The sequence below is a fragment of the Polistes dominula genome, unplaced genomic scaffold (genome assembly GCF_049000335.1).
Source record: "Polistes dominula isolate Pdom_NZ unplaced genomic scaffold, Pdom_raw_medaka contig_20, whole genome shotgun sequence".
NCBI classification, from domain to species: Eukaryota; Metazoa; Arthropoda; class Insecta; order Hymenoptera; family Vespidae; genus Polistes; species Polistes dominula.
Window position 1 is genome coordinate 2,329,472 of NW_028301147.1, and position 25,562 is coordinate 2,355,033.

At 31.5% G+C, this 25,562-nt stretch overlaps 1 protein-coding gene and 1 long non-coding RNA gene across 3 annotated transcripts in view; one reads left to right on the forward strand and one right to left on the reverse strand.

The window, feature by feature from the left end:
* LOC149030896 (uncharacterized) overlaps positions 1-17,287 on the forward strand; it is a 38,626-nt gene extending 21,339 nt beyond the window's left edge. Inside the window, exon 3 of the long non-coding RNA XR_016178148.1 lies at positions 17,091-17,287. This is a non-coding gene — a long non-coding RNA (uncharacterized LOC149030896). The remainder of the gene's footprint in view (positions 1-17,090) is intronic.
* Positions 1-25,562, reverse strand: part of LOC107066120 (uncharacterized) — a 162,773-nt gene that overhangs the window by 63,778 nt on the left and 73,433 nt on the right. For both annotated transcript variants that reach the window (XM_015320438.2, XM_015320449.2), the window contains exon 2: positions 17,299-17,406. The gene's annotated coding sequence lies outside the window, so the exon portion shown is untranslated. The remainder of the gene's footprint in view (positions 1-17,298; positions 17,407-25,562) is intronic.

The following is a 25,562-nucleotide window of genomic DNA, read 5'->3' on the forward strand; positions in this document are numbered from 1 at the left end:
GCATGGAACGTAGTAGAAGGAAGCGTTCCCATAAGGTGGAACTGGAGAAAGGCTTTTGCCTCGAGTGTTATCGAGGATACGGATCTCGTTTGCGTGCCTAGTGTGTCCTATATTTAGTAACTTTAGGATTCGCGTTGAAGTACTCGGCCTACCTTGATAGTCCTCGAATGTGTACCGAGCCGCCTATAAATTATGTTAATAATGGATGGCGGCAAAATTTGAATTGTCTTACAACCTAATAATAATAATAATAATAATAATAATAATGATAATAAGTACCGAACGAAACAAAAATTTGAATGAACAAGTGGACGAACCCATACGAATGATGAAGAAATTACGATAGATGAAGTTTACAATCATTTATCAAATGTAATTAACGATAAGTGATAGTAAATGAATTTGTAAGTAAATGACCGAAGTGATTTGGTTGGTTCTTTGAGTAAAACGTTAAAGGAAACAAGAAGGTCTGATGATCGACTTTCGACCGAGACTAGGACTACTTTGGCAACGTACAAAGGCATATCCATCGTTAAACTAAGTTCTATGCGGTGCTCTACATGCTAATATCTGTCCACTGAATATCAAGGCGACACGCTCGTATATTAAATCGTAGAACTCTCGGGACAAACTCGGCATTTGTGAGCATCTACAACGATGAAATAGAGAGATACTTCTACCAACACGTTTCAATGGATAAAGCAAAAGGAAAAGAGAAAGAGAAAGATAGTTAGATAGAGAGAGAAAGAGACAGAGAGAGAGAGAGAGAGAGAGAGAGAGATACTTCTCTATGAAATTTCCAAAGAGAGACCTTAGGGATTATCTCGTCTAACGAACTATAACTATCGCAATTGGATGCGATATTCCCCTCTACCCCTTTTCGTTGCGTTACGAGAATATCTATTTCAACGGATTTGTGATATAAGTCATACGGTGCATTTTATTAAGTGCAAGTAAATTCCTATTTAATATTTGACTAAAGTTTCTATCAAAAAGTTATCGGTTTTAGGGGATTAGAATTCTATGAAAATTAAAATGAATTTAATGAAAATGACTTTATTCAATTTTCACGATTGTGAATCTAAATAAAAATTAATAAAAGATCTGGTTTTTAATCGAATCAGTGATTTTAACCGATCTTTTAATAGTTCTAAATAGTTTTAAACGTATTTGTTGAATATCACGGATATTCATTGTCAGGTTAAATTTTATACACAAAGTTTAAATGACAATTATTTAACGCTTGATGTCGTATATTAATTATATGTCCTTTTAAATAAAAGTTAACGGAATCGTTTCTCTCGGTTGATACGTCTATTTTAAGTGATGCCAAATATACGAAACTCGTTGGTTTCGTGTTCACGAGTAACTAATTTAATTTCATTTTATTTCATTTTATTTCATTTTCAATCAAATTAAATGCCACCACGAAACGACATTAATGCGTAATTTCTATTAATGCGTGATGGTCATACTAATAATTTATCATCTATGATCGAAATCGAAACTTATCTCTGAATCCGCAAAAGTATTTTTTATTATAATCAGAATTTATTTGATTAGAAATATATCTGATAATTTATTCATTTATTCATTTTTGTAATAGAGATAATATATTTTTTTTTTTTTGTAAAATATAAATAATAATCTCATACTATATGGATTATAAATTAAAGAAAAAAATTTATAAAACATTAATTTTGAAAATATGATAAAAATTATGAATATAATTCTGATCACGTTATTTGAATTATTTCATATTTTAAAACGAATTAATTCTCTCGTAAAAGTGATTACAAATATTCCGAAAAATATTTCACAATTTTAATCATTAAAATCGTGAATATCATAAATTAAACGAAACTAAAAAAAAACAAAAAAGGTGATTTAGGCATAAAATCGTAGGATCGAAATTGAATGCTCCTGGCAAATGTCTTGTTAAACAAAACGATTTATGAAAACTTTGAATTATTTCGCAAAGGAGTAAATCTACTCTTACGATGTTTTAGGAATACGACAGGAGAAAAAGACAATAAAAATGGTATAATTTATCATCGGTGATCTTGGAAAAGAAATCGAGGTGAAAATGTAACTTCGACTGTTTTAAATGAAAATCGAATTTACACAGTGGCAAACGTTTAGTGCTTACATTAGAATCGATTCATCATTCGATAATAGGTAAAGGTAACGGTTCTCCTTGACATTTTCGAAATTACGAGCGTTTATGATTCGAAAAGAATAAAGTTTTGAAAAAGAAATAAAATAAAAAGATATCAAGCATTTCTTTTTTCCATTCTTGTATTTCTACATACATGTATATGTATTTGCATGTGTATGCGTGTATACTTGCTATATTTTCACAAATATACCCACCTACGCGTAGAGAAAATTCTGTCCTGGAATATCATTTTTCGTGGAAAACAAAAAACAAAAAAAAAAACAAAAAAAATACTCGGGTGAAACATACGACGAAGAATGAGAGACAGAGGGCGCAAAAAAATAAAAACGAGAAAGAGAGAGAGAGAGAGAGAGAGAGAGAGGGAAAGGGAGAGAAACAGAGGGATGAAATTCGTGTGTTTCTCTCTGCGTGTGATTCGGACGAGAAAAAAAGTGGAAAAAAAAATATATTAAAAAATAATAAAAAAAAAAAAGAATCACAATAAAAAAAAAAAAAAAAAAAAAATACAGAGAGAAAGAAGGAAAGAAAGAAAGAAAGAAATAGAGATGAAAAAGAGTAGGGAAAGAATAAACGGAGAATACAACGCGACAGAGACTCGGAAAAAAGATGGAAAGAGAGCTCGGCAATGTAGAAACGACACGATAACGGGATTACACACAAAAGCTAGGGGAAAACATTGCAACGCGTGAATTTTCTTCTCGCAAAAGGTCGAAATAAGCGAACCCACCGATGGTGGGGTGGGGTGGGGTGAGGGGGGGGGGGAGTTAGAGTAGGAAAGAAGAAACTATAGTCGTTGTTTGAGAAGATGCCGTGAATCCTGCCGATGGTAACGACATACGTTCCGGAAAATTACGTTCTTTTTATTATTTCGTTTTTCTCTACCTTTTTCTGTTATTTTTTATTTCCCTCCTTTTTTCTTTTTTTTTTTTTTTTATATCGTAGTCCAGAGTAAATATTCTCGTCGGTAAAGAGTGAGAGAGATGAAAAGAAAAAAAAATAAAAAAAAGAAAAATAAAAAGAAGCAAAAAGTAAAACGAATTAAAATGAGAAGATAAAAGAATTTTATATTTACTACCATTTGAAAATGTAAAAAGTAAATGATTACGATATCGTACACCGTTTGTATATTTATTCGACCCTTTAGTTTTTTTTATTTTTTTTTTTTTTTTCATGAATTCTCTCAATAATACTATTGTCATGAATTACAAAGAATCGAGAAGATACTTACATTTATATATTTTTTTTCTTCTTCTTCTTTTCAACTAAAGAAAATTTTACTGTTTGACAATGACATTTATTACGTTTCTTTTAATTAACTTGTAGTAAGTTTAACAACGTTCGTTAACGAGCGTATTAATGGATAGTTAACGAGAAGATGACTTTAATTAATAAAATGATGTGAAATATGTTTGATAATTATACGAATTCTTGTGAGACAATTTCTAGAAAAGTTTAGTCCAAACTTGGCATAGGAAAAGGGTTTGAAGTAAACATAAAATCAAGTATTATTACTACGATACTATAAAAGGTTTGGCATAATCGGCTGGTGGTATGTTTTCGACCAAAGCTTAGCAAATTTGTTGTCTTGACTTGACGCGAGGATCGTTGTTAATCGTCTGGAAAAACATTTCGTAAAGGAAGAAAACTAGAGTTTGGAATTGCTCGCGTGCCAAAAGCAAAGCTGGTAATCGTTAATAGACGTTAAAGCGTTGTTCGACTTTTCTCATAATTTTCTAGCCGCCATACGAGAGACAGTGCACGGCCATTAAAACTCGTTAGATATTTAAGAGGCTCTTTATGACTACTTTTTCTGTGCGAAAGACTCTTTTTCTTCCGTCTCGTGATATCGTGTGCTCATGCTATGCGAGTTTAAAAATTTCATGAAAATATATTAGGCCCCTCGCGGTTTCTTTTTTTCAAAGTTTCTCTCTTTTTCTTTCTTTTTTTTTTTATTTTTTTTTTTGCTCTCTTTACTTTTTCTCTTTTTTCTTTCTTTTACTTTTCTCTACTTTTCTTTTCTCCGTGCATATCTCATTTTCTCTTACTTGCTTAAACACATTAACGTTTGTTTAGATGAATTACCTTTTTTCTACTTTTTCTTTACTAATTTCCCTTGAAAAAATACTGCATTGTATTACTCACCAAATATAGTTTTATTTCAAGTTCTAGTAACTATTAAATGAAAATTATTCTTTCCCAAAAAACCATTCTTTTTTTTTTTTTTTGATCAATGATATCATTATCCATATATATGTATGTACATTACAATATATAGAAAATGGTTTAATCCATCTCATTATTTAATCCATTTAGAGTAGAATCATTTAGCTAGTGGTAGGTGGTCCCTTTATCGTTTTCCATAACCCACTAAAAGTGGTGTATTCAATGCTAGTGAAATTATTGATCGAAAGGAGAGTTGGTTGAGTTGAACGAGGCTTTACGAAAACCATACTAGGGAAAACTATGAAAGAGAGAGAGAGAGAGAGAGAGAGAGAGAGAGAAGAGGAAAGGGTTATGGCGATTTAACGTTAGCTTAGGAACAGGTGAAACTATGCTCGTCGAATTAATGACGTTAATGGACGGGGTAAACATAATGGGTAGCCTAATTATAACGACATGCTGTGTTATATTTTGTCGTTGTTCTCATGTTAGTCGGGGATATGGTGGAGTTACATGGCGAGTGGCCCACCCGCCATAAACTCTCTACGTAATGGCGTTTCACGTTCAGGTTAAACGTTGTACTACTACGATACACCTGTGAACTACCCACCAACTATTACACGCTTCCTCTATTTCTTTCTTTCTTTCTTTCTTTTCTTTTCTTTTCTTTCTTTTTTTCGATTTTATTTATTTAGTTATTTATTTCAAGTAAATACGCGCGAACGATTTTATATATAATCCACCCTTTGACTGCACTTTTCAAATTCACTTTTTTGTTTCTTTTTTAGTTTTTTATTTGATCAGTAAATATGGTTTGTCCCATTTTTATATTTTTTTCTTTAGCACCATTTATTCGTCCAGGGATATCCTTTGAACAAATTTATATCACTGTTAAAACGAATTTGACTGTTAAATAAAAATGTGTAAAAAAAAAAAATCCATTGATTTTATTCGGTACAATCATCTTGTGTGTTTTATCTACCATTCGTTTCGTTTTTTACAAGGTTGATCTGTTCTCGGACATTCATGGTAGTTTTTGTTAAATCATCTCTTTTCAACTTTTTATCGAGATCAAATTTCACTCACTTGTGACCCTCGAAGTAGAAACCCTTATTCTTATCTTCTGAACATTCTCTGACTATCATCCCCTCAATTTTATCTTCGATGACAAGATGACAACTCGTGTCTACGTTGAATTCAACAACCTGCTATCTTCTTTAGCAACTAAGTAGAAGTATTCGTAATACTTAGAATGATCTCTTACCGCAATCTTCTTCATCCCCCTACTTCTTCTTCTTCTTCTTCTTCTTCTTATCTTTAGTTCTTGACTGTTCGAGAGAGTATCGTTTAAAACGTGAACAGTGATTTGTATTTATCGAACACGAAACTCCGTAGTCATTAGAAATTCTCTTCGATTTCTATTTGAAAGTATCTTTTATTTCTTTCTTATACTCAGAAGTAGTAGCAGTATCCAGTAGAAAATCCTTTTACTTTGGATCTCGACTACCTTTATTTATTTTTTTTTCTTTCTTACTGTCGTTTCAGTTCGATGCTCTTGACGGTAATCCGTCGAGACGGTATGGCTGATATGTTCGATACGAATCCAAAGAAAGAAAGAAAGAAAGAAAGAATGGGGGGAAAAAAAAAAGTAAGAAAGAAAGAAAAACATGAATGATAAAAGATTTTCAAATACTTTCAAGAAAAATAAGTCTCTTCTTTCAATGTATACCATTATTTTTATTTAAATAAACCATTTCTTTTCTTCATATCGTATGACGACACACAATTCCTGGAAATATCGAAACTTTTTCAATATGTTTTAAATACAATACTTCTTTTATTATTTTTTTTTTTTTTTACTGATGAAAAATCTACGCTAAAAGTGTGTGTACTCGTTAGATCTCTTTTACTTTTCTTTAATAATTTTTTTTCTGCTTCTTTTTCAATTTTTTTTTTTTTTTTTCGTTGAAAGGGACTCAAAAGAAAAAGTTGACTTTGTCAACGACAATATCTCGGAACTGAAACTTTTTTTTTCAAGTTTTAAGGACGTCGATCCCTCTCGCTTATTATTTTCTTTCTTATAAACTGTAATAGCAGTTGATGATAGTCCTGAGATAGTCGTCGTAAAAAAAAAAAATCATAAAAAAAATACGTTCTAACATACTACTACATTTATCAGATGAGTTATATTGCAACAATCCCACCAACTTCTATTTCGAATATAATTCAAACGTTTTCTTATTTCTTCGAAGTCACCCAATAATTACGAATTATCCAATTTGTATTATTTAATAATACAATTGTCTACTCCATTCGATCAGAATTATTTTATATCAAAAGAATCATGCTGGTAGAAAGGAATGAACGATTCTACCGTTTGAAAACAGTCCTCAACGTTGCATCATCTTCCTTTTGACCTATTTCTAAAGTAGCACATCGTGTTGAAAAATTACTAACATAATAACAGATGAACACCTATATAAATATACACACACACAGATAAAAGTGATTAAAAATAATCTTTCGTACGTTCGTTCGATCGAAGGATCATTTATTATCAATTTTCTAAACTTACAAAATTATCTTTACCTATATACTCGTACTTTATCTATTATATTACATATATATGTGTTATATATATTGATGTTTATTACGAGAAGAGGTTAAAGGGTTTATAGTACACTAGAAAGGGGTTGATGTTGGTGTAGGATGACGACAACGTAACGACACAGTCGTGTAGGATTAATGGCCGTATTATCGCGACTTGGCAAAATTTAGCCTCCCATCGAGTAGCACTATCGGTCCACCTAGTTGTCGTCGTCGTTCGCTTCGATATCGATAATGGACGGTGTTCGAGGTCCTCGGCATCGTTTCACATATTCGGCCCCGTCCTTGCGTATAATTCACGCCCGCGAACCGTATCCGAATATTCCAAGATATCCCTAGCAAAGAGGAATGAAGTGGGGTTGGTTGAAGAGTGGTGGGGATGGGGGCTAGGGTTGGCTCGGTGTCGGGTTTTACCTTCGCGTATCAACGCCACGGAATTTCCAATCTATCCCTCTTATCACTAAATCCAATGGCTGTGTACAAGCAGCAGCAACAGCTCGGCAAAGCAATCTTTCGAGAGCTACCGTCGTCGTTCTTGTTGCACACAACTAATTAATAATTATTAGGAATTTTCCATATATATATATGTATGTCAGTTATAATATAGTAGATGAGGAATTTCCTTTATATAACCATCATACTCTTTCCCTAAGATCGTATCTACTTTGTTATTTTATTTCCTACGTTAATGATACTTGACATTTATTTCATTTTATTTTATTTTACATACAAAAGTACTAGTACTTATTTTTACTCTCTTTTGATAAAATATTTAAAAAGAAGAATGTAACATGCCACATTGAAAAGTAACTCATATAATATATTTTAATGAGGAACACTTGTCGATTCATTTACAACATCCACGATATTGTTCGATATATACACAAAATTATCTTTTATAATTAATTGATTAGATTATTAGCAGCACATATTTAGTTGTAATTTAAGATTTAAAAAGGAAAACATGATTTTTGAATTATTTTCTTTAATGACGCATTGATTTAGTCGAAGAGACTAATAAATATTGGTTTCTAGTTCTCTCTCTTTCTCTCTCTCTCTCTCTATCTCGGTATCCCTAAAATCGGAACTCTCGGTAGTTCACCTAGCCGTACCAGTCGATTCGACATGACACGCGTGAGAGCTACGTTTCCCCGGAGGCACTAAACCAAACCACCGCGAACGCCGATATACGACCACCAGATCGTTAACGAGATACGGACACGAGTATGGAACGCCGGAGACCCAACTGGACTATCTCTCTCTCTCTCTGTCTCTCTCATTCTAATACTACTCCTTCTATGTAGAAACACGCGTGTTAGCTTACCGATAATGTATATTAACCGGACCATTGTCATTCCGGTGTTTGCACAATAATAACAATAAGCACTGCTTTAAACGATCAAGAAATAGAGTGACCCCGCGAGTCATACTACATACAATTATATTTTATATTTATATATTGTAAAAATAGATCATAAAAAAAGTCAAAGTAAAAAATAAATTTCAATAAATTTGACGAATTTATTAAATTCTTTTTATTTTGTTTTAATGTGAACGAAGAATGGGGACAAAAGTAACGAGTCAATGTATGTGTGTAATGATTATCATTCGCTTAATGTGCATGTCTTCATAGAAAACCATTTAATCTTACAATCCGTTTGACGGACAGGAGCAATCCGTCCGATTTGTTACGATGTGATTTTTAGTGAAAATCCTGGCGAACGAGCTAGGATACTACTTTTTTCTTGTTTTTTCTTGTTTTTTTGGTTCTCAATCGTAAATCAACGCCGCAACTCGCGCGTCCAATCTGCTTTATTCCACGACGACCAAAGTCCGTTGTTTTACGATGTCGCGCTATCCATTTTGTCACTTCGACCATCGACCAATCTCGGAATTGACGTACCTTTTCTGAACAATCGGTACTAGACTTGTGAGTTTTGACGTTATGTATGAGTTTTCAGTGAATATTTCAAAGAACAAAAGTATCGAGAAAAATTGAAATAAATTAAATATAATAATAAATATAAATTAAAAAAGATAAGGAATATGTGAATACAATTTTAGTTGACTGATGATAAAAACAGTATTAACAGTCAACATTAGGTAGATACAATTAATAACAATTTATAAATTGCATTTTTGTTTTCAAAAGTCAAATAAGTTCTAATATAAATTTATGATATTTCGAGATCAATATTAGGGGTGTTAGTGCACGAACATTTTATCGAATATATGCTATAAACACAAATTAATGTATGCATTTACATATCACTGTAATACAAATCTACACTCACTGACCAATATTCCCATTTTACATTGTTACATTTTAATTTAAAAAAAAAAAAAAAGCGTATCAAACTGCCTATCGAACGAACAAACCACGATTTCTTCTTAAGGATCGATGAAAAGTACTATTTCTATCAAATTTAAAAAATATATATATATATTATATACCTTGATATCACCTGTTAATGTTTCACGGAAATAAAAAAATCATGAGACATCGACCATCGTGAAATATCTCGGCATCGCGATATCTTTCCTTTCCTTTTTATTTGCAGTAACCCGTACGCGATTCACATTTAATGGACTTATATTTGTGATGAGATAAATTAAATTATTAAAATTTCAAATTCTCTTTTCTCCACGTCGTAAAGTCATCGATTATTCATTCCTATCGATTATATATATATATATCGAGTGTCTTGATAAAAATAATAAGTTTATTTCGATTAACCTCTAACGATGCGTGTAATAAACGACTTATTATTAACAATGATTAAAATTGAAATAAAAGAATAAGAAAAAGGAATAGTATTGTCAGTATGTATAAAACGCAACTTATTGTTAATTTTCTTTTTTTTTGGTTGTTATATCTCAATGAATATAGACGAATAGAAAAATAGTATAAGAGAAATAACGAAAGAGAAAGAGAAAAAGAGATAGAAAGCTGGCGTTTTAATTAAACTATGTATTCTGTGTCCTAGTCGGAACAAATTCAATCTCACCGTTTTATACAGAAGGACCATGACCCATATCACTTTCGTCGTGCGTTTTGTCCCAGCACGCTTTTCCATCCGCCCCCATCCTGTTTCATCCCATGAACAACCAAGTCGAGTTATCCTCTTTTATTATTTCCTCGCATCCACGGGACAGCAATGGGTTTGATTGGCGTCGCGGGATGAAGAAGAGAACGGTTGGAACGTGAAATAGAAGCAATGCGCTTGATACCAACACAAAAATACCTAGGCTCGTATACTTTGAAAATTTAGAGAGTAGTACATTTGTGCATTTTACAAAGCGGAACGACGAAAAAAACCTGCTTTAGAGGTATCGAACTGACCTGGCGTTTCCATTGGCTATTCGTCAATGGGATATACGATCTCTTTTCTCCAAATGTGTGTACATACGAGGAACCCTATGCTATTGGCTTCCAAACGACTCCCTCGATTACTTTTCATTGTCTGTAAATGTAAGTTAGTACGTTAGACCAACAACGGTAGTTTATTTTAAACGTTTCCTATAGAAGTTTGCGTTAACCGTGTGTACAATGTATTATCTATACCTGAGCATTTCTTTTTTTATTTTTTTTTTTTTCAATGGATATTCTTAAAGAAGAAGGGGAGAGAGAGAAACTCGTAAATCCAAGATAAACGATGTTTCCAAAGCCACATGTGGGATTACTGGCAGTAATTTGAATCTATTGTTCTATTTATCGTATACGATTGGTAAAACCTGTGGATAAAGGAAAAATAAAATTTCGATGTTAATTGAATTTCTTTAAATGGAATGTTGTTTAAGTGTGTGATATATTTTTCAGGTAAGAATTGGTAAAACATGTAGTTTTGGAAAAAAAATAAAAAATATCGATGTTAATTGAATTTCAAAGTGAAATATATCTGAGTGTGTGACATTTTTTGAATATGATTGATAAAATATGTGGATTAAAAAGAATAAAACTTTTCTATATTTATAAATTGCGGAACTGTGCAATAAGTCTCTCTCTCTCTCTCTCTCTCTCTTTGTGATAGATTGAATTAATTAATTCGAAAGTATTGAAATTTTATCCTAACGTTACTATTAATTTATATTTCAATTGATTTAAATTGAATATGTTTAATTGCACTTTGTTTTTAAAATAAACAAAGTTAAAAAAATATTTGTCAAAATTACCGTTTTCATTTCAATCTCTCATGATTCGTGTGGTAAACAAAATAATCGAAATATGAGATATGGAGGTAACAAAAACACTGCGGTCACATTATCACGCGACTATCAACAATGTTTACCGTATATATGTATATACCTGTGCAGACAAATCAACGTAATATACATATTTTAATTATAATTCGCTTAATGACCGATGATCACATATGCGAGCTTGACATTTTATTACTTCATATGTATACTTTTTCAATCTATTCAATTCAATTTCAATCATCATAGATTTTTAATATTTAAATGAATGTTATTATTATTAATAACTTTTTTATTATTTTTAAAGTAGTCATATGAATTTTTTCGTATATAAATGAATTTTCTATTAAAATACTGTCTGTTCTGTATAATTACTTTTAAAATACATATGTATATAGAATGTACTTATCGTTATATGTTTTAAATATTTAATTAATTAACTTTTCTTTTTTATAATAAAATTAAGTAGGAATTGCATTAAACGAATTGGTAGAAAAATGTTTTATAAAATATGTCGAATTTTAGAAATACGCTTGATTATCTTTGAATACTCGTACGGTCGGGTTAAACGTAATGTTTACTACTGAATCGGTGTATTCCATGTTTCATACTACTTTCTTCATGCTAGACGGTTACGAGAAAACGAAGAGAAAGAAAGAAAGAAAGGGAAAGAGAGAGAGAGAGAGAAAGAGAAAGAGAAGGATGAGCATACACTACGGATTTGTTTATAGCTCATAGACTATATGCTCTCAGCGAATTCGTAGAAACATTCGTATGTAATATATGTGGAATGCGGGAGAACGTTGTATGTTTCGGCTTGACACAAAAAGGGAAAGAGAGAGAGAGAGAGAAAGAGAGAGAGAGAGAGGAGGGTAAGCGTGCGCATTTTACGATGCTATAATGAAACTAGCTAAAGCATCGTCGTGTATTCTTACGAGGAAACCAACGTTGCGCGGGAAAATGTAAATTTCCGTTCGTCGCGTTGACGTTCAACCCAGGATTTTCTGCTACGAATAAAATGCGTATTTTTTTTTTTTTTTTTAAAGAAAATTTGTCTTCTTTCATCGTTGAAGAAAACAAATCATTGAAAAACATTTAACAAATTTATCAATCTATAATTTAAATATTTATTTATTCTATCAGTTGAATTGTTCAAAGGTTCGATTATTTTTTCCTTTTTATAAATTTCTTGATATTTTTTCGTATCTTTGTATTCAAATGTAGATAAATTTTCTATGAAAGATATGGGAATTTCTTTTTTAAAATTCTTGTCAGACGAAAGATTAGTTTTGTAAACGTCGCGCGAATTTAAACATTCTTTTGTCGTGTAAATTCTTTTACATCTCTTCTGGAAAATATTAAAGTCGTAATAATTTCTTTGAAAAAATAAAAAAAAAAATGAAAAAATAAAACTGAAAGAAGAAAAAGCAAGTTGAATTATTTCATTTGATGACTCGAAATCATATTACATTTTTTTTTGGTATTTTCTTTAAAAAATTCAAAGTTGCCATAGTCATTGAAAATAATCTGAACTATTTCGTATAAATATAACAAATGTACTATTACTTTATAATTATATACTAAATTTATATTAAAAAAGAAAAAGTTACAGAATTAATTAATACAACTAATACAAATCTTAATATATACAAATGCGTATGCACAAATAAGTGCATGTATAATAATCAAATTAGTTAATTCCAATCTCATATATAACAAGTAGCAGGAGTTTTATTTAAAATATATCAGACTTCAATTCTTAACGTAAAAAAAATGTTCATCGAAAGATCTAATTAGTCGATGTCACCTTCTCATACGCTTTATACAATTCTGATGGGTCTCGTAAAAAATAAAAAAATAAAAAAATAAATAAAGTATATGCGAATAAAGAGGATAAGTAAAGTGAGAAGAAAAAAGAGAATAAAAAAAGAAAGAAAGTACAAAGGGTAAGAGAGAAAGCAATGGTGGCGAGTTCGTCTCGTTAGTGAACGGCAACATACAGTCTGCTAAACAGAGAAGACTAAAAGAGAAAGATAGAAAACCTTGGTCCTCAACCGTTTGAAGGGCTTTGACGGGGGAGGAGGGAGGGGGTAGTTTTTAACGCCGGTATGAAGCTGTGTGATCTTCGGATCACTGGCTTGGAAATATCGCGTTCGCATGCCGTACCTAACGCGAAACTGAACTTTTGATCCTGAGCCTCCTCCTCCTCCTCCTCCTTCTTCTATACACCAACTACCACTATTACTTACCAATACAATTTCCCCCATCTTTTACACTACACACCCCCGTAACCTTTTCTCATCTACTCCTACTACTATTTCTTTCTACCTAACACAAGTTGTCCCTCTCGTCTTAAACGAGATTTACTATCCACCCTTCTTCCTCTTATACGAGTATTGTAAGACCCTTTTTTCATATATATATATATATGTATATACACACTTTATCCTTGCTCCGATTTCACAGGTTTTGAGCGTGAAATAAACTAAAAGTAGATAAAACCCTTTTTGGTCTGTACGTTCCGTATTAGTCTCTGCTCTTTGTTTGTTTGTTTTTTTTTTTTTTAATATTCTTTTTGTATTCTTTCTTCTTTCATTTTGTATGGAAAATAAATGTAAAAGAAAGGATAACAGCAACTTTTATTTCGTACGAAATAAAAAGTCATTTCGATAATCAGTTTATGAGTTTTATAAAACTCGGTGGGGAATTCCTCGAGGTTATCTTTGAAGTACGAACTATATATTTTTCTTTTTTTATACAAAAGCACCAATCGAAAGTTTCGGTTAAAGATTATTAGTATTGTATCAACTATGTTCTCTCTTTGTACTATCTAACGAACGGTATTCTTTTCTCTCCCACTATTTCTATCTACGACTGACCTCTCGATACAAATATTTTCACCCAACCTTTTATTTCTGCTCGTACAAGATAATGAAGTTTTTGAAAGAATGGCTCTTTCATGGAGTCAAACGTAAAAAATAAAAATGAAGACTTCTTTTCCAACTCGTTCGAACGTTTTAAACGAAACGTTTTGATACAATGCTTTAAAAAGAATTTATTTATAACGATTTTAGAAAAGGAAACTTGTCAGTTTTAATTTTAAAAAGAACACGCACGATCTTAATCGATATCATACAAAACAAAAAAATATCCTAAAATTTTGAAAACTAAAAGAAAATATTGTATATTTTAATCCATTAATCAAACGTTGTCAAATAATACAAAAATATTTTTCTTAATTCAACAATTCACACATTTAAGTTAAAAACAATATTTGCATTTCTTGTATAAGTGTCGTCAAAAACGAAAAAAAAAATTAAATTCTTTTTTAAACCTATAATCCTAGGGATTGAAAAGAAACAAGAAAAACGGTGTTTGATCCTAATCAATGTTGTATAACGACGTAACAATCTTTGCCAATGGCATTAAGTTTAATCAAGACGAAAGAGGATAAAGAAGAAAAAAAAAGGGTGACTTGAAGGGGGAGAGGAGGAAGGAACGAAATCCCAAGGAGCCGTAAATTTCATATTCGATCGTCTCTTTGAATTACCTTTCGCTTGCTCGATCGACTCTTAGGTTAGGTTCGTATTTGCATAAGCAAGATGCATCGTCTTGTTCTCGACTATTTTCTTTTTTTTTTTTTTTATTTATTCTTTGAGGTACCACGTTTTGTATCTTCATAAGACTTGAAAATATATGCTTTACGTTTTTCTTTTTTTATCTTGTTTCTTCCCGATATCACTACTTGGTAAACAACATCACATTTTAGGGGCTCATCGTTGTTATCAGAATTTTCGTGAAAATTTATCGCGAAAAGAAAAAAAATAGGAAGAGAGAGAGAGAGAGAGAGAGAGAGAGAGAGAAGGAGAGAGAGAAAGAGAGAAATATATTTTGCAGAAGTGTAGGAAAATCGGAAATGTTTGGTACAAGTCGAGGATAATATCGGGTTCTGAAAGTATCTTGTGACTCGAGAATATCAGAATTCTCCAGAATTTCGAAAACTCCAATTACGTTTTGTTACTAACTCTCGTTTAATATGACCCCTTGTTTTCGAAGTTTTATTTCACAAGTAAATATTTTGCTATCTGACTTATTTCAAATAAATATACTATTATATAAAAATCATTTAGGAATAATAATGTATCAAATTATTAAATATTTGTATTATGAAATAAATATGAAACCATCGTTCAAAATTTAATGTTTAATACTCAAAGTTAGTTTCAATATTATTATATTATTATAATATAATTCAAAAGGGAATAAATAATTCATCAAATTATTGGACATTTAATTGTATTATAAAATAAGTATAAAACTATCACTGAAAATTGTTCAATATTCAAAATTAATTAGAATTTTTTTAAAATCCAATCAGAGGAAAGATATTTTGTTCAGTGTCACACAAATCTTGAATATTTTTCGAAACCTAAGCTCGTCGTAATCAACGTAATAAGATTTTTTATATTCTGTGTCGAAATTGTTGTTTTTATAGAAAGAAGAAGAAGAAGAAAAAAAAAACAAGAAAATAATGAAGAAGAAGTAGAAAGTAGAAAGCCAATAGTAGGTTGAAATTAAACGAATTGCTAGAAAAGCGGCCAGGATAACGAGGGAATTGCATTAGAGTATCGTCCAACGAATGCTTCGTACAACCAAAGGATACAATCCTGTGAGTTCGATTCTTTCACTCTCATTAATAATTATCCTTTGTTACTCTTCTTTTGCTTTTTCTTCTCTTTGACCGTGGGACCGAACGAACAAACGAACGAACGAACGAACGAACGAAAATTACGAAAAAACATTTAATGCTCTCGTGAGATTTTTCTACCTCTTTCTCTTCCTTCTTTTATTTTCTTTTCTTTTTATTTAATTTTTTTTTTTTTTTGTACTTTCTTCTTCTTCTTCTTCTTCACGTTAATCACGAGTCGTATGTATATAACAAATCAATCGCTAATAAAGAAAATACCATATCGTTAATCATCAAAAGAATTGCAATATTTTTTGTGAAAATGAAAAATAAAAAAGAAGAAAAAATAAGAATGAATGAAAAAGGAAACATATTCGTCATATAAAATCATAAATGAGAGTTTTTCGTTTCCATCATTGCGGTCATTTATTTCTTAAGCGAACGTAACGACTTCAACGACTTCGTCAATCGGATTTAAAAAGTACCTAACATGTCGTTAATTATAGTTAGTAAAAAAAGTAAAACATAAAAGCAAACACAGCGATTGTATAGTACTTTATCGGAAAATGTCTCTAGTCGAGTGGTTTTATCGATAAAGAAGTATAAATGAAACTCTTTCGTTTTCTCATGTAGGAAACAAACCGAGCGAAAATAATTCTTAATACATGGAAGGTATTATTTAAACGAATAAATTCAATTTTTCACGCTATTGTCAACCAATATCGAATGTTAGTTTAAGCTGAGGTAACCTCGAGGATTGAGAAAAGAAAAAAAGAAATCAAAAGGTAAGTTTATGAGTATTATAAACGATTGTTACGTTCGCGAATGAAATATTATTCGTAAAATAAAAGTAAGAAGAGTAAAACAAAAAAAAAACAAAAAAGAAAAAAGGACATTCTTTTTCATTCACAGGATAAATCGCAAAATGAAAACTTCGTACAATATAACGGTGTGTATTAAATCCTTCAAATCCGTTGTCTTTTCACACAAATACCGTAAAATGATATATTAATTTGTCTCATTTTTATCATTGTGTTTTATTTTTAAGTATGATTCATTTTTATCACAAATCTATAAAGTTTGCAATAATAATTATAAAAAGGGTTTCTCTTTTATAACAACGATCTACCGAAAACGATTATTTTCTCTTGGTAAATTTCAACGTTCTCCGCTGTCATTGACTGGCATGAAATACTTTGAAAGCTTTTCAACCGAATTTCTCATCTTTTTTTTTTGTTCTTTTTTCCGAACCTCAAAAAGTGGACATTAATCAATGGACGAGAAGGACGTTGTCGTCGTCTGGGTTGTCAAGGCACATTGTCGTCGATGGCCAAAACGATGTCACCCACGAGAATGAATTACCTCGGTGTAAGAAAATACGAAGAAAAGAAAAAAACAAAACAATGAGGTGGTAAAAAAAACAAGTATAAATTATATATATATAGAGGAACACAAATTAATAGCATACCTCTTCCGATATATCAGCTATCTTAAGGAATGTTCGTAACTCGTTTTCCTTTTCGTCGTGTCATCTTGAATAATTTTTCTTTCGAAACGACTATTATCTCGTAGATATCTGTAACATTGAAAACAATAAAAAATTATATTAGTAAAAAAAAAATCAAGAAACATCTATTATATAAAAAGTGGAGATTTTGTTTGTGTTTAACCTGTAATCTCTAAAAGTACTTTATCAATTGTCTTGAAATTTTGACACAAAGTTGCATTTGCATACCACTAGATTTTTATTACATTAATAATAATAAATACACACACACACACACACACAATATATATATATATATATATATATATATATATATATATATATATATATACATACACTCTTTTTTATTTAATTAAACTGAGCAACAGCAACTTGTGGCGGGGCAGAACTAGTTTTTTGTATTTTAAAATGTCGTAAAGTTGAAACGTTGATCAGAATTTTAGTAATAATCTTTTTCAACCATCTACAATATGAAATTTTTATGAATGAAAAATTTGCTATGTTCGTTTTACTTATACATCGAAAATGATGCTTTTTGATCGGTAGTTGAACGTTGCATATTCGACATATATATTCATAATAAAGAAAGTTTCGCGAAATACATCGTTTTTGCTTGTATTCATTTTTACCAAACAAAAATCCATTGCTTTTGGTTACGTGCTTTTCTTTCGTTGGTCCAAAGAGAACAGAATGAAAAAGAGAGAGAGAGAGAGAGTAAGTGAGAGAGATAAAGAGAGTCGACTATTTTGTAACCCTAGCATGTTACGGTGCTTCCCTACGAGAGAACATGGTATGCACATGTACGAGTACGCATGTATATATATACACACACACATACATGTATCGTTGGTTTACCTGTATGTAATCGAGAACCGTGACCTGTAAAACAACGAGTATACCATAGATCGTCATTATCTCGTGGCTGGACAAACGCCGGAGGTAACATAGCAAGATGTAAAAAAAAAAAAAAAACAAGAAAAAAGAGAAAGAAATAAAGAAAAAAAAATATCATTCGTATATGTCCCGTACTGAACTGCTTTTCAGAAATATCCTAAATAGCGGTGAACTACGTAGAGATATGAAAAGCCGTTACTTTCATCCAGATACATTCGTAATTTGTAAATACCTTTGCCCATAGTAACCCTATAAGCAACATTTCGTAATATCCGTTTCCTTTGAATTAGCCATTTCGCAGTACGCAACCAAACGACCTCCTTTTTTTCCTTCTTCCTTTCTATCATTTTTTTTATCCTTTTTATTTTCCCCCACTCCCTACCCGATAAAATCAAAGGAGTTCGATTAGAAGAATTTGTACGAAATCAGCACACTCGCAAATAATTTTCATCGAAAATATTATTTTATCAAAATTATTATTATTAATCATTCAAAAAGACATATATATATTTCATTAAAAAAAAATAAGATAAATAAAACGAACAATGGTCGATCGTAAATCGAATTTCTCGTAAAATAATTCTAGGTACCATTTTTGATGAACAATTTGCAAAAAAGAAAAGCAAAAAAAGAAATCAAAGATAAAGAGGTGTAAAACAAAAAAAGGAAGAATATATAGCAAAATAATTTTCACAGGCACGTTATGTCAAACATTTCCCATTGTTATCAAACGAAATGGAAAAAGAGCTCGATGAACAATGCATTTGTAATTGTGTGTGTGTGTGTGTGTGTGTGTGTGCAATCGATCGATGACGTTTCTTCTCGTAACGTCATCCGCAAGTGAACGCATAACTGTAATCTCTTTTTTTTTTCTTTCTTCCTCTCTCTTCTTGACATCGACGATGATGGCACAAAGCAATGGCGACTCCGAGGTCATGCTCGAGTTCGCATAAGCGAGCAACGTTAGTTGTTAGCGAGAAAAGAGAAGCTCTTTTCTCTACTACTCGACTGAAGGATACTTTATCAAGTGTATATTATCATTAAGAGCAATACTGTCGACCCTTTTTCTCTCTTTTACTTTCAGAAAATATGAATAGGTACTGAACGTTACCTATTCCCATTTGACCCGACTCATCGACCCTACCAACCACCCCCGATCGACCTTCTTTTTACCGTTCGCACAGTATTTCTATTAAATGCATTCTCTCTTGAATTTAATCTTATTAAACTTTCTTTCTACAAGTATGACATTTAAAATAGGTTACAGAGGATATATTCCAGGAATTCAATCCAAATAAATGTTTAATATCACTTTTCATTATTGTCCATTTATTCAATTAATCCCATTCATTCTATTCCCAACATAATTTATTACAATATTTGTATAATTAAATTACAAAATAGTTTCAAACAAGTATTACTCTATTTATATTATATAATAAATTATAGTTAATAACAAAATTATTCTACTTAATTCATTATAATAATTAACGTAACATTTTTTGATAACATTCAAAAAATATATAACAAAATTTATGAAATTTTATTCAATTTATAAAATAAATATAGCTAAAAATTATACTAAACAAAGTTACATGCTTGATGTAAAACACACGAATAATCCTTTAAATTTTGATAGGATTGATAGAAATTCAGTAGTAGATATCAATGTTTAAATTGAACCATATACATGAACACGTATCTTCCTAAATTTGAACAATTTTCAAGAAAATCTCTTTTATCGTACGTGTCTCACGGGGAAACAAGGGGAAGGATGATGGTGGTGGTAAAAAGCGTGAGTCTATTCAAGTCTGTGTATATCTTGACAATCGATAGAAGATCCTTCTGTTCCTTTTCCTCATCTCGTTGTACCTACCGCCGAAAGAATAGTAGCGTGAATGTCATGCTAAAAAGTAGACCAAACAAGAGAGGAATGTACGAAAATACGAAAAGCCATGTTAGTTTTGTGTCAACGAGCGCGAACGAAGAAGGCACGTACGGGGTGACATATTCCTTCGAAAGTCAGAGTCTAGCAGTTTCTACTAAGAATTACCTTATTTTCCTTCTAGTCATCCTACCCCTCCCTCTTCCTACCCCTATCCTTTACTCCTCTCATCTCTTCATTCCCCTATTCCCACGTTGGGCCACGTTTCAAAGAAATTTCTGCAAAAATAAAGTGCCAGCTTGTCTTCTATCTACTCTCTACTCTTTTTGTCTGTGTGTGTGTGTGTATGCGAGTGTCTGTATCTTTCTATCTCACTCTCTCATACATATATATATACACACATACACACTATCAATATCATTCTCTCGTTCTCTTTCTATACCATTCTTTGTGCTACTTTTTTCTTTTTTTTTCGCACGAACTGAAACGCGGAAATAAAGAATAGAAAAGAGAGAGAGGAAGTAAGATGAACGTCGAAAACCCATGAAATCTCTTCCGTATCAACGGACACTCTTCCATCTCCTAGGACACGAGTTGAACTTGTGAATACGAGAGTCCGAGGAGTCGGCTTATTTCTTCAATTCGACTTTTATACTTGGCAAATTCGACGAGACGAGTCAGCACGTGATTTTATGAGAATCCTAGTGGAATATGGTTTTTATGACGATGAGAAAAAGGTGCTCGATGTTTCCTGAAATTAATTTTTTTTTTTTTATCCGAATGTGTGTAGTCGAGTAAAAAATGATTTGAAAGTTTTCGTTAGGAATATTTTGAATTTTGTTTGTTGAAATTTATTATTACCATTGAAAACAATTCTTTAAAAATAAAGAAAAGAAAAGAAAGACGTTTAACATTCTTGAAAGAGAAAAAAATTACAAGAGGTTGTTTCAAAGGAACTTTCTGCAAGTCTTTTTGCACCCAACGACGTTTATCCAATATACTCAAAAAGAAAACTCACATCGACACCATGACCAAGCATTCCCTTCTTTAGGAAACACGAAGGAAAGGAAGGAAGGAAGGAAGGAAGGAAGGAAGGTTGGAAGGGATTCCTCTCGTACCAATGTCTTCCATCGTTTATCTTGACAGTTCTCCTGTAACGTAGGAGTATCTATTACTCTTCGAGAAAAGGTAAACTAGTAGTCCGGTTTACTTTTTTGTATTGTTTTCTGTTGCCAATAGTTAAACGTCTAAACATCTTTTCGAGAAACTCACTAGAGATAGGTTTACGTATTGTTATACTACTAGATCGATCTAAACGAATGTGTTCGAGAAAAAAATTCGATCGGCACACGGTTCGTTTATTCGTATCTTTCTCACATAGAGAACAGTGTAATTCATTCGATGTGGATAGTCTTTGTTTTCTTACAGACAAGAAACGTCTGCTCTGACATTCGATCTATTTTCTACTATCTAACCACTCCATCAAAATTTTTCTTTCTAATTTAAACTCGATAATTAACCGATACGAATTTTCGAATAAAGATAATCAATATCTTCTCGTTTATATAAAAATTCTTTGATTTCTTTTTCTAAATTAATGAACATTATTATTTAAATTGAAAGTTTTTAAATGTGAAATATTTTTTTCAATAATAATCATTCTATTTAAAAAATAAATTAAATGTACAAAAATATTCACATTTTGTTGTAGTTTAAATAATAAAGAAATATATTAATATTTAATAATTGTACACAATCTTGATAAAGAATTAAATTTACATAATTCCTAGGTAAAATAATTATCTAGTATTTTTTAGAAAAAGAAGAATAGTATTAAAAATTGTCTTTAACTATAAAGAAAAAAAGAATAAATTAGATAAAAGAAATGCATATTCTTGTTCTCGGTGATCGAACAAAGTTTTCGAAAGTCTGTTCAGATATGCCATTTTCTTTGTCCTAACCTTTGTTACAAATATAGAACTGACTACCTTGATCGTAAGGAAACTTCGACTGAGTGAGTCTAGGAAGTTCGATCGGCAAGATGTTCCTGTCTATTCACGAACTAGCGAACGAAGGAACGAACAACGGGTAGCTGAGACATATTCTCTCTGTTGCTTGGTTCTCGTTTGGGTAACTAATTTAACCATGTAAATACAATATTGGCTTACCGACCAGACCCATGTCAGAATCCTATGAAGCTCCTTATCCCAAACTCCCTTCATTCATAGCTCTATCAATTTCAAACAACCATCCGACAATTTTCACTTTAAACTGTAAAATTGAAACATTCTAAAATTAAAAACTACAATTTTCAAATATTTCTAGTACCACGTTTGAAATTAATTCAATTTTTATTAATTGTATGAATTTATCGATTTTAAGCCTGAATATTAAATACTATTTTAATATTTTTGAAAATTTTTGGAAAGAAGTAACATATTCTAATTTTTATCAAAAATAATTTTTTCTTTTTTATTTTATTTTATTTTTTTTTTTTTTTTAGTTTTAATTAAAAAAATCGATGGTCTTTTTTATAAGAATATATTGTAAAATGTTCATAAAAGTTAATAGAATAATTTTTTCGTATATATCTTGCAAAAGAAAATTATGGTCCATGTGTGAACGTACACGTGCACGTGCAGATAATTTATGCGTATAACCGAGGTGTATAGAGAAACTCGTGTATTATATCTATATATATATATATATGTATGTCTTCCAACCTATGTAAAATTAACGCGATCCACTGAGAGAAATGTCGTCGTCTATTATCTGACATAATAGACTTCGTTAATATCAATATTTGCTTTGACTCCCTTCAACATATGACTCGTTAAATACAAATTTTTTATACGAAATGACTATATTACGCATCCGTCGAGAAAATTTAACGTCGTGACCGAACAACCTTATATAAAAAAAAAAAAAAGAAAAATCGTAAAAAATTTCACCGAAATTTTCCATCTAAATTACTGTAAGAATAATTTCACACGAATCGTTTAAGTGTTCAACAAATTATTGTTCATAACATCTACCAATGCAATAAGAACATTCAAATAAATTTAAAATCATTTAATATATACTTGTAAACTATGACAAATGTTTGAACAGACTTTCATTGATTTCATACAGGTTAAACATTGAAAACATCGGTTGCGTGTGATTTAATATGAAAGAATGGTCGATTAAAAGGATCGTCATCAAAAAAAAAAAAAGGGTTGGTTATTACTTTGATCCTTTTCTTCTCTTCCTGCCCTTACATTCGTCATTCTCGAAATACGTAGAATAAAACACGCAGAAACGATTTATTGGCGAGTCTTATAAGCTTGTAGACTAACATACATACGTGGTACATTGGAAAATATGAATGTGTGTGACCTGGGAAGAACTCGATGGAGTATTATATATATATCTTTCTCTGTCTTTTTTCTTTCTTTCTTACTCTATTGTGTCTTCATCGATCGAGAGGACCATAGCCCTTATACCCATCGAGTGCACCTATACCCGTGGCCCTTCTCGATATTCTCTATATACTACGTGTTCGAGAATGCTGCAAGGAGTTGCAAAGAGATCTCATGCGCATACACACACATACACGCATACACACACATACACACATACACACAATCTTCATTGTTTCTACATTGTGAGAAGCCTTTAATATAGGTGCATTACTTTAGAGAATACTCGTTCATGTCATAAGCAAACTATAAATCTCTTTAAGCGTCTGGAAGCGTCCTTAAGAAGATAAAAGATAGAAAGTAGAATAAGAATAAGAAGAAGAAGAAGAAGAGAAAGAACGATCAATCGAGTTTTCTCTGAGAATTTTATCGAAGATCGCATTGAACTTTCTATCTTACATCGCCAAAGATTCTCGTCTTATATTTTTCAACCTATCTTCCGTAATCGAACACCTTGCTGAGATTCCAGTTGAACCTTTAAAAATCGTCTCAATAAGACCATCTTTCTTCTATTTTGTAAAAAGAAGACCAAAAAAACATAAGAAATTCGTTGGTAAAAATCTGAAAAGAAGAAAACATAGCCATAGAAACGCGGCGTAATAGAATTAGCTCGATCGTTAGTTGTAAAATTTAAAAAGGTAGAGAGAGAGAGAGAGAGAGAAAGGTGGCAGGAGAATACGTACGTGGTCCTATAAAGAGGAATTATTCATGCAACGTGTAGCACCGGGTATATTCCCTCTTGGCAAAAGAAAACTGGCACGTGGAACATAAAAAGGACTAGGGAAAATGTGATTCGATGTGGTATCCTTTCTGTGCTAGAAAAAAAAATTACGATCGGCTTTGGATAGATACTGGCAAAATGTTGCCACCTTTTTTCTTACTTTTGCCAGAAGGAAAGGGATCTTCTCTTTATGTGTATATATATACATATATATTGTCTTTTTCTCTTTCATATTATCTCCCTCTCTCTCTCTCTCTCTGTTTTTCTCTTTCTCTTTTGTTTCTATCCACATTTCGTCGCGTTAAGGTTTAACGACGCACGTATAACGACGCCGGTTATTGCCGGCTGTAAAAGGATGCCACTTTGAAAGCTCCTCAAAAGCCACCGAATGCATAAAGCTCGTACACGTGTATGTATATACATATATATAAGGGTGTATAGGTAAATATACGTATATAAGTACACAACATCTAGAACTTACTTATAGAAGAACAAGTGATACTCGTGACACGTCTACCGATCACTCGACGTGTTCGCGATCGCGTAAAACGCACGGCACTCTTACGCATGAATTATTTATATGATGTTGCAGGTGAGTAGGTACGCCTGAGTACCCTAAAACATGTTGCTACCTTTGAAATGGATAACGCTCGGATAAACATACGAGGGGTAAATTGTTTTTATCCAAAGGGATTTCGATATTCCTCGTTCGTTCTCTTATATGAATATTTCATGAGGTCGTAGATAGTTCGAATTGAAAAATAAACTACGAAGATAATTGAATGCCTTTATAGCGAGAAAGAAATTGTACGTATTAATAATAGATTTGAATTGAAATTTTTCTTTTTTTGCAACATGTTTTATCATCCAGTGACGAATCTATGAGTTTTCTACTTCGTTTTATATATCTCGATGATTAAAAATACTTTATAACGTTTCGATCGAGAAAATAGAACAAAAAGAATATATATATATATGATTGTATATAACTCTGGCAATGTTCAAATGTGTGTATGAAAAATTTTTCTACCAACGAATCCGACGTTCACCTTTCTCGAGATATTCTATCACTTGTCACCCATTCCCCCCTACAGTTTCCCATATCGGTTCGTTGCTTTTGATCTTCATTCAGATCTGATATTATCCTGCTCGAGATAGAAAACTAACTTGATCACTTTGATTTTCTATGTATATGTATGTATATCTATACAGATATGTAAAAAAATATACGCGAGTTAATATTTTTTTGTACAAATTTGAATAG